Genomic DNA, 11,983 nt, shown 5'->3' on the forward strand with positions numbered 1-11,983 from the left:
TTTATATTAGATATTTATATAATTATAAATATTTTATCTGTATTATATATTTTATATTAACTAACCATGTATTATAAAATTATATATAATTTTAAATATATAATTATTTAATTATGTTTATATTGGATATTTATATAATTATAAATATTTTATGTATATAATTTATCTTATTTTTCATTCTCTACTGAATATTGATAATTTCTATCCGGATAAGAGTCAATGACAATTATTTGAAAAGCAGGTATGTGCTTTTAAAAATTTCAAATATAAGAAACCTGGAAACAACTAATTTTATCCCTATTGATAACTTCATATAGTACATTCCGAAGAACTATAAGAAAAATTTACGAATTATCAACACGCTAAAAGAAATAACTCCAGTATGCGAACAATTTTCACAGCTATGGTAAATATTCGATGACAAAAGCGAGTCGAAAACGCGTTCCCAATTTCCACAACAAATTTTTACATAACACCTCTCACGTATATCGAATCTGCAATACCGATGTAACGATATGAAGCCATTAAATGATTAATATTTTGTAATTACCTCTTACGTAAGTGATCGTGAACCGAGGATAAATATAACACTGTCGAACCCACAGTTTCACTCTGTTTCTCCTGTAACCCATATAACGTGTCTCAAAAAAAGAGACAGAGAGGAGAGAAAATAAGAAAACCGGTAAAAAGAGAAGAAATTTTAATTTCCATCGATTTCTGTAGCATTCGTCATGGCGATATAATTTACGAGGCAGCCTGAGAGGTGTAATAATTCATGAAATAAACGAAACGAAGTTTTCTCGCGTTTCGTCGAGCACGAGTATTTTCAGTACTGTTTTTTTCAATTGTTAATATCCGTAGCAATAATGCATCTATCCACTGACAATTCTAGAATTTCTACAGAATTAAGTTGATCAGTAAATAGATTGACTCAGTGGCTATGGTACCGTATTGATGACTATACTCAGTAGTGTATTGTCAATTGTTAAGGTCCCTAGAGATAATTAATCCTTTTAATGAACATTTTCGAACTACTACAGAATTTACATGCTCAGCAGATAGTTTATACCAATCGCTATAGTACAAAGTGGATGACTATACTTAGTAACGTATTTTCAATTGGTAATATCACCAGCGATAATTGATCTATCCATTGATAATTAAAGAATTGCTATAAAATTTAGATGCTCAGTAAATAGATTAATTCAATGGCTATGATTGTTATACTCAGTACTGTACTGAACACAGTGACGTCGAAACGAATCAAAGCGCCCGGGGCATGTGCCAGGAAACAAATATTTTCCCTCGAATTCTAATTCGCCGATTCCAGGATTAAACGCGTTAAATCGCTCTGTCACTCTCAAACAAGCGAACGGATAGCCTTTGCTGATACATCGTTACCGTTCCACTTTATTTACGTTTATTGCAAATCGCACGCCGGATAATGACTTCGTGTGCAGCACTGGGTACACAGCGTCGTGGATTTTGCATTTTTCTTTCTTTGCTCGCGCCTTGGTTGCTGACTCGCCTGCGTCCGACGAGAGTTACCTAATAAAATTCAATTTACGCACGAATCCTATTCCGAGTTATGCTCGCGGAAACCCGTTCTCCATCCTGCACCACTTTTCAATAGAGAGATTTTAATCTGTCGACGAGTGACGAACATTATATGACGCGCGAAACGAATGGTCTCAACGGAGGTCGCTGAACTGTTGAGGCAGGTCGGTAAGCGCGTGTTTATCTGGGGATCGTATCAGTGTAAACACACGACGATCGATGGACTTTTGTTTTATCGCATCGAGCTTGTGAGAGGAGAGGTAGATCGATGCAGTGAGATGCAACTGATGTTTGGTACTTGGGATGGGAGATTGTGTGGAGTTTACATAGCTTGGGTTCTTGTCTGAAGAATTTTCAATGTCGTGGGTGATTTTTCTTGGTGTATTAATAAATTAATAAGTTATTTGGTGTACTAATAAATTATAGGAAGCAAACGTGATTAATATGAATTCTATCAAGGCCATATAACAGGTGAATGAAGGAGAATTGGAACTTTAGAAAAATGAAATAATAGGAGAAAGAATTACGAAGAAGATAGCAACTGATATTTGGTACTTGGGATGGAAGATTGTGTGGAGTTTACATAGCTTGGGTTCTTGTCTGAAGAATTTTCAATGTCGTGGGTGATTTTTGATGGTGTATTAATAAGTTAATAAGTTATTTGGTGTACTAATAAATTATAGGAAGCAAACGTGATTAATATGAATTCTATCATGGTCATGTAACAGGTGAACGAAGGAGAATTGGAACTTTAGAAAAATGAAATAATAGGAGAAAGAATTACGAAGAAGATAATACTGAATATGAAATTTTTGGTAAAAGATTTAGAAACGATGATTTAGAGTATAGTAGGTTTAGTGTTGATAGAAATTTGAGGCGGTTGATTTAGAAACTGGGTATTTAAATTTTTCTCAATATTAAGAGTGTACAAATAATAGATCTACTAAACGAATTAAAATGGCTGACTTGAGTATCCTGTAGTTTTGTAATTACTGAAAATATGCGTCTACTTTTGGAAAAATTAATAGTAACTTTTATTTAAATATTTGTATCGAATTATACAATGAATTCCAACTAATATTATTTATGTATATCATATTTATATATATATATACATAGTACAGATTGGTATACCTAATATAATGTTAAATCTGCTCACTGTTCTTCTCAAGAATGCTACATTATAGGTATCAGAAATTAAAATAAATGAATTACACTATACTAAACTATACTACTAAAAGTTTAACCTATTCCAAATCACACCTCAGAAAAATATAATCCAAACCTAAAGAAACAATAGATCAAACTCATTTATACCATATTCAGATATATACATAGTACAGATTGATATAACTAATGTAATATTAAATCTGCTCACTATTCTTCTAAAGAATGCTACATTATAAATATTAGAAATTAAAATAAATAAATTACTTCACACTAAACTACATTTCTAAAACTTTAACCTATTTCATATCATACCCCAGAAAAATATAATCCAAACCTAAACGAGAGAATCAAACTCGTTTATATTTCATTCAAATATATACATAGTTCAGATTGTTATACCTAATGTAATATTAAATCAGTTCTCTATTCTTCTCAAGAATACTACATTATAAATATCATACATTAAAATAATCAGAAATTAAAATAAACAAAATTACTCCACACAAAACTATGTTACTAAAAATTTAACCTATTTTAGATTACATCTCAGAAAAATATAATCCAAACCTAAACAAGAGGATCAAACTCATTTATACCATATTCAGATATATACATAGTACAGATTGGTATAACTAATGTAATATTAAATCTGCTCACTGTTCTTCTCAAGAATGCTACATTATAAATATTAGAAATAAAAATAAGTAAATTACTCCACACTAAACTACACTACCAAAAATTTTACCAATTCCAAATCACTCTCTCAGAAAAATATAAACCAAATCTAAACAAGAGGATCAAACTCATTTATACCATATTCAAATATGTACATATCATAGATCGATATACCTAATGTAATATTAAATCAGTGCACTATTCTTCTCAAGAATGCTACACTAAAAATATCAGAAATTAAAATAAATAAATTATTTCACACTAAACTACATTACTAAAAGCTTAACCTACTTCATATCATACCCCAGAAAAATATAATCCAAACCTAAACGAGAGAATCAAACTCGCATTAAAATAATCAATTAATTATATTAAAATAATCAGATATTAAAATAAACAAAATTACTCCACACAAAGCTATGTTACTAAAAACTTAACCTATTTTAGATTACATCTCAGAAAAATATAATCCAAACCTAAACAAGAGGACCAAACTCATTTATACCATATTCAGATATATACATAGTACAGATTGGTATACCTAATGTAATATTAAATCAGTTCACTGTTCTTCTCAAGAATGTTAAATTATAGATACCAAAAATTAAAATAAATCTACTCTATACTAAACTAGGTTACTAAAAGTTTAACCTACTCTAAATCTCATCTCAAATAAGTATAATCCAAACCTAAATAAAAAGATCAAAATCATTTATACGATATTCAAGTGGATTTGGTTTTATTAGTGTGAATGCACGTGTGTGAGGTCGAGTAATGGCACGAATGTAGATATGTATGTTTTTAGAAGTGCGAGTGGAAGATCTAGAATGCGTGGTGTTGTGCAGTTGCTATGGATCAAAGTGAATATGTTATAAGGAAGTTCAGTTTGTTATAAGAAGCGTGAGAGTGAAGAATTACGATATAAGACGTGTGCAATTAATAATTTTATAATAAATATACGATTGTTATACAACAAACTCACAATTCCAACATATACATAGTACAGATTGGTATACCCAATGTAATATTAAATCAACTTACTATTCTTTTCAAGAAAGCTACATTATAGATATCAGAAATTAAATAAATTACTGCACTGAATAAATAAATTAAACTACGCTATTAAAAATTCAACCTACTCCAAATCACATCTCAGAAAAATATAACGCAAACCTGAACAAACATCAGATCAAACTGCCCCCAACCCACGCAAACAAAAATCCATTCATCTCGCAGCTCCACGAATTCTTCACCCACCAATTTCCAAACACCCTAGCACCCAAATATCCAATCCAATCGTCTCCATCCTCTATCCCCACTGACGGAATCCCACAACGAACCCGCGAATGGCTTTCCAGGGACACGAAAACAATAATCGCGAGGCTCAGCCACGGTGCAGTACCCCGTGCCGTGCGATTTCGCAATTGCACGAGCGTAAAATGGCCCCAGTGGGTCGGTGGTGAACCGTGAATGGCCAAGCATACGTTCGTACACGCGCCAACACGCGATCTTTTCTGGCGAGCACCTTTCACGAACCTCCTTGTCCTGCCACGTCCTGTTTTCGTCCTGGCCAACTTGCCTTATCGGCCTGGCCGCCTTTGCGCGCTCCGCTCGGCGACCGGCTCTCGCTCTCCTTGCTCGGGCCCCGATAAAACGAAGGCTTCACCCGCTGCCCAAGGCCGGCCCCTGGACCCCTCGTACACGGTCTAAATTATAATTAAACTTATCTGCTACCCGCGACACGGTAATGAGAAAGGACCGAGCTCCCTCTCAGATTCCAATCGAGCACGCCTACGCGACGATTCGCTCAGCCGTGTTCCCAGATTTTTCCCTGATCGAGAGGAGGACCATTGGTCGATAGGATCTGAGTTAAGGGCATTTTGTAGGCACTGAAGAATCGTCGTAGAAATTCAAAGGTGTACCTGCGAGTGATAGTCAGTGAATGAACGGTGGAAAAATGATCGCGTATTATCGTTTTGTATTTTATGTATTTTATGGATTTTTCAGGTTCGTATGGGGATTTTGTTATTGGAGGGATAGGTGTTAATTTCAGCGTTTATTCCCATGGCGAGAGTCTGTGCGAATTTTATTGTGCAGAGCCTCTTGGCATATTAGGGATCTTCGTTTGTCGGTAAAAATAATGTAAAAATGAAATGAAGGTGGATTGCGTGTACATTCTCGTTACTTGTATTATGTATTTTATATGTGGAGGTTCTTTCCAAATTTGAATAAGAATTTTATTATTGGTAAGGTGAGAGGCGTTAACCCCTTGCACTCGAGAGGTGACTCTCAGTCACCATTTAATCAAATTCTAAAGATCGACGTTAATTAATATATCAAATATAAAATTACTTAACGATGCGTGGAATGTCGAAGAAAAATAATTCTACGTCTTAATTTGCATACGATTTTTCATTTACCATTTTCAAAATTTCGTCCACTCTATGACAGAGAGTCTTGGTATTACTATTTTTCTGTAACGAAAAGGTCGTCGAGTGCAAAGGGTTAATTTTAGATATTTGTGGAGGAGGGATTTTCTGTTTGCTGGTAAAAATGATGTGAAATTGAACGTCAGTGAGTATAATTATGTTATTGTTGTGTATATCAAGATGTGCGCAGGTTCTTCGCGATTAGAGCGAGAATTTGATTGTTAAGATGGAAGAAATTTTAGATTTTATGGATCGAATTATAGGTAATAATGGGAGACTCTGTGTAGTGATGTGGTGAAGGGAGATGCGAAGTTTGTAATAATTGGAAATGGAAAGTTCGCGGAACGAATTAAAATCTCACTTTCGATATTCTCAAATTGAGCAAGCACGAGTAAGGATCGAAATTAAGCGATTGATGTATGCAGCTTTTTGCGGTAGTTACTTGAGTAAGATTGAACGTTAACGATGCTGGTTGCTATGTAAGGTAGACGATTCGGCGCGCAACTAAACGATTATACAAGGTGTCTCTTCTGTAAGATAGGTGTACACTGAATGGGAGACTCATTCACGGAGATTTGAATCAGCGAGAATTCTAAATTAAACGATATTCGAAAATTTTGTTCCATGTAAAAGTGTACATTCATCGATATTTCATTAAACAAAGTTTCTTATTGAAAATTGAGGAACTCCTTGAAGGTAGTTACTATCTGTCAAATTCTTTATTCGAAATTTTTTCGTTTATAAAACTAGAATAAACTTCGTCTTCCATATAAAATAGAAGAACAATAAGAAGTAGGCTAAGAAAGTATGATGATCGTAAAGGAAAACTTCACTCCCTGTCAAGAGCAAATACTCCTGTCACTAAGTTGGTGTTCCAAGATATTCAATACGGAAAATTCTTTGGTCATAAAACCAGGGTAAATTTTTCCTTTGATATAAAATAAAATAGCAATAAAATGTAGACTACGAAATTGCGATGTTCGTAAAAGAAAACTTCACTTTCTGTCAAAAGCGATATACATCTGTCACCAAATTTGTGTTCTAAGTATTTAATAGCTAAATTTTTTCGTTCATAAAATCACGATAAACTTCGTTTTCCATGTAAAATAAAATTATAATGAAGACTAAATTACGGAAATGCGATGATCGTAAAAGGAAACTTCATTCCCTGTCAATAGCGAAATACACCTGTTACTAATTTCGTGTTCCAAGATATTCAATACTGAAGATTCCTTGTTCATAAAATCACTATAAACTTCGCCTTCCATATAAAATAGAACAAAAATAAAAAGTAGACTATGAATATGTGATGATCGTAAAAGAAAACTTCACTCCCTGTCAAGAACAAATACACCTGTCACTAAATTCGTGTTCTAAGATATTCAATACTGAAAATTCTTCGTTCATAAGACTACAATAAACTCTGTCACTGATATAAAATAAAATTACAATGAAGAATAGACTATGAAATTGGAATGATCGTGAAAGAAAACTCCATTCCCTGTCAAAATTAAAATACACCAGTCACCAAATTCGTGTTCCAAGATATTCAATACTGAAAATTCTTCGTTCATAAAACCACAATAAACTTTGTCTTTGATATAAAATAAGACAACAGAAAAGAATAAATTATGAAACTGCAATGATCATGAAAGAAAACTCTATTCCCTGTCAAAATTAAAATACACCTGTCACCAAATTTGTGTTTCAAAATATTCAATATTGAAATTCTTTCGTTCATAAAACAACAATAAACTCTGTCTTCGATATAAAATAAAATTACAATGAAAACTAAATTACAAAAATGCGATGATCGTAAAAGAAAACTCCATTCCCTGTCAAAATTAAAATACACCTGTCACCAAATTCGTGTTCCAAGATATTCAATACTGAAAATTCCTTGTTCATAAAACCACAATAAACTCTGTCTTCGATATAAAATAAAATTACAATGAAAACTAAATTACAAAAATGCGATGATCGTAAAAGAAAACTCCATTCCCTGTCAAAATTAAAATACACCTGTCACCAAATTCGTGTTCCAAGATATTCAATACTGAAAATTCCTTGTTCATAAAACCACAATAAACTCTGTCTTCGATATAAAATAAAATTACAATGAAAACTAAATTACAAAAATGCGATGATCGTAAAAGAAAACTCCATTCCCTGTCAAAATTAAAATACACCTGTCACCAAATTCGTGTTCCAAGATATTCAATACTGAAAATTCCTTGTTCATAAAACCACAATAAACTCCGTCTTCGACATAAAATAAGACAACAGTAAAAAACAGATTATGAAAATACAATAATCACGAAAGTAAACTCCATTCCCTGTCAAAATTAAAATACATCTGTCACCAAATTCGTGTTCCAATACTATATATAATACTGAAAATTCCTTGTCCATAAAACCACAATAAACTTTGTCTTCGATATAAAATAAAACTACAATGAAGAATATATTACAAAAATACTATGATCATAAAAGAAAATTTCACTCTCCGTCAAAATCAAAATCCACCCGTTTCCCATTCCCTATCTCCAGCATCGAGAAATTAAAAGGTATCGATTCCTCTCCCTTTCATCTTCGAGGCTTAAAAATCGGAAAACCGCCATTCGCATCCGCGGTGGTTAACTCGTGAAGATTAATCTGCCAACGTCGATAACCGGCAATTACCATCGGGACTTCGTAGCCAAAGAAAAATCATCGTCTTCGACCCTGCTTGACCGAAAGCCTTCGATCAATCGGGCGGCTGGAAAGTCCACCTGCACGATTTATCGACGGTCTCGCCGAGACACCGTGCGCACCCGTTATGCCAGTTGGACCTGCTACGGTAACCCACTTCGCGGCAGGAGACATTTCTGAAATGTCACACCGACACCGCGGCCGTAAGTTAATGACAGTCGTTGGCGCACGTCGCCGTTTCCCGCGCGAGAGAACCAGCGAGCCAAAGAAACGGCCAGATACACGGACACGTGTCCCGCGAGAGAGCAACGCGGCGAAAGAACCGGCGTGGAAAGGAAAAAAGGGAAAAATGGCCACCGCGGTAATCGACGCTGCTGCATTGTGGTTAATTAATTTTTCAATTCGCCGGCCAGCAAGTCGACCCGCAAATCACCGTTTACCACATTCCTGCGCTTGGTCCCGCCGCCTCCGCCATTTTTCCCCGCTTTCGCGTACGTGACTTTGGCGTCGCGAGAAATTCACGGCTAACCGGCACCATTTTGCACTGAGGAATTTTTATCTCGAAATGCCGATTTTTTAGGTTCCTGGAAATCTCTGGAACCCGGCTAGGGGAATGTTTGGCTTGATCGCGACTCGAAATAATTGTTCCCAGATAGGAAAATGGAATTTACGTGCAAGGTGGGGAATGTTGACTCGTGCAAAAGATTTTTCGTTGGAGTATAAATTAGAATCCGATTAATTATTTACTTTCGAATGGTATTTAAATACAGTTAGTCAGTCGCTGCTAGTTATGGGTATTTTAATAGTGACATGAAAAATTTCAATCATATTTGTGGTAATAGTTAACATAGATTTTGAACATATATGTGCTGATATAATAAAGGAACGATGGCTGTAAGAGAAGAATGAGTGGGATAAATATGCATAGGATGACAATGTCTAATAGTTTCAGATGATAAATGAGTATACCTGCAATGATTGAGGTGTTGTGTGAATTGTGTATGTCATGTAATGTATGAAAGTAGAAAGAACAAACCAGAGATATTAGGGATAGGTCAGTTGTAATTGAGTCGTAATAGTGAAAATATGTGCGAGCATGTGATTACGACAAATTCATTATATTTAAACTTAATATTAGTGTTTGATCGTTTTTGTAATTAAATAAAGAATTGTTCTAATTATTATAATTATTATTAATATTTCATCCACCACTAATTGCAAGTCTTTCGGGTTACCGATTTAATTGAAACTTTGCAGGTTTGTAGATTTCGTCATGCAGTTCAAGAATATATATTATTATAGCCGTCACTACTCAATCATTTTTGAGATATTTACGACTGAAATTTTGTTACTTCTGTAACTACAGATTTATTTCCAATGGTTTTCAAGTGGTGTTATGACCTAATAGCTGTAGTAATAATTAACATAGATTTTGAATATATATATGTTGATATAATAAAGGAACGATGGCTGTAAGAGAGGGATGAGTGGGACAAGTATGCATGGGATGACAATATCTAATGGATTCTGTGGATTATTGTGATAAATGAGTATGCGTTTAATGATTGAGCTGTTGTGTGAATTGTGCATGTCATGTAATTTATGGAAATAGAAAGAATAAACCAGAGAGATCCGGCATAGGTAAATTGTAATTGAATTGTAATAGTGAAAATAGGTGTGAGCATGTGATTTCGAGAAATTAATTAGATTTATACTTAATATTTTTTTGTAATTAAATTTGTAATTAACCCTTTGCACTCGAAAGGCGCCCGTCAGTCACCATTTGATAAAATTTCGAAGATCGATAGTAATTAATATGTTGCGAAATATCGAAATCAAATAATTCCATTTATTAATTATTACACGATTTCTTATTTACTGTTCAAAAATATATCGTCAACTTTATAGCAGAAAATCTTTTGAAAATCTTTTGAACTCCTACTCTTCTTTAATCAAAAAATCGTCGAGTGCAAAGGGTTCAATATTATTATTCTGTAATTCGTTTGATCATCTTTTTGTAATTAAATAAAGAATTGTTCATATTGTTATTGATATTTCATTCACTACTAACAATATTATGTTATAATACTATTACTGGTATTCTGTAGATTGTTTACTGGTATAAATAAATAATATTATGTTTCAAAATGCGAATAATATTGTTCGTTCAATTATTTAGTTGATTTTTCTTCTTTTATATCATCGTCCGTTCAAGCGACTTTCAAAAATGAAATAAGGAAAGTGTCATTAATAAAGAGTCAATCTCGAAATTGGACGAGGTGTATCATTATCATGGGCTGCGATTTTTCACGGAAATTTAAGACCACTAACCGATGCAACGATCGAAGGCGAGACACGCGGGTCAGGATTGTCTCGCGGGCAAAACAACCAAAAGAATACGCGGTAGAGACTTTAATAATCTATGATTAAGTACTCAGACCATGTAATCATGCTCACAATGAGAGGCTTTCGTCCGAAGGAAGCGATTCGACGAAGGGAAAGCGCGCTTTGATGGCTGGTGGGCGTTCTTTCGGTCGTCGAAAGCGATCGCGATCTGACCGCGACATATTGCCGTGTAATATGATTTCAATGTCCCCTATTCGATCGTTTCAAATGGAATAGCATTGTCGAGACACGATCGACGTCATCTGACTATTTAAAATAATATCAACTAGCTGTCCGAACATCGCGATATTTTTCGAATGCCTCGGGTCTCGAATGGTTGACTCGTACTACTTTCGAAATAAAAGAACCAAGCTTCCGTTCCTAATTTATTTCCCTCTTGTGGCCTATAAATTTTTGAGGTTAATTAACCATTCAAATTCGTTTGTGTACTGCAAATTTTTAAAATTTTTATTTCTACTTTTCTCGATGAAGATGAAGATAAATAATTAGTAGGTACCAGTGTCTCCATAATGGTACCATTATGCCACTGTGCATCAAATATTTGTGAAAAATAGATACAAAATTATTTTAGAATTTTCTTTGGGTAATTGAGGTTTAATTAAAATTGTCAGTGACAGGGTTGGTTCAGATGAAAATACGAACCATAGCAAGACGTAATTATGCGACAAAATTTAACGAGATAAAATAATTTTCGTGACCTCCATATCGAATGTTCGAATATTTGATATCGCAATTTTTATACGAGTAAATAATTTGCAGTGGAAAATGGAAAGTGCTATTTAGTACGAAAAATAGTAATACAAGGAAATTCTTCGCGGAGCAAGGATAGTTTGAAGCCTTTTTTCGAAAATTATCGTTCGTGAAACGGTTTTTGCCAATTAATTGAATAACTGGACGCGAGGGAAAAATCGGAATGGCCGATGGTAAAAAAAAGAAAGGTATTTCCGCGTTCAACTGTATAGCTTGCACGTTCACACGGTGCACGTCGACGGAAAATCATAATTCTCACCTACAAGTATTTATCGAAATCAGCCAATAAATTCCCATCTGCGATC

Source organism: Eufriesea mexicana, unplaced genomic scaffold, assembly GCF_001483705.2.
Source record: "Eufriesea mexicana isolate 0111107269 unplaced genomic scaffold, ASM148370v2 scaffold1049, whole genome shotgun sequence".
Lineage (NCBI taxonomy): Eukaryota > Metazoa > Arthropoda > Insecta > Hymenoptera > Apidae > Eufriesea > Eufriesea mexicana.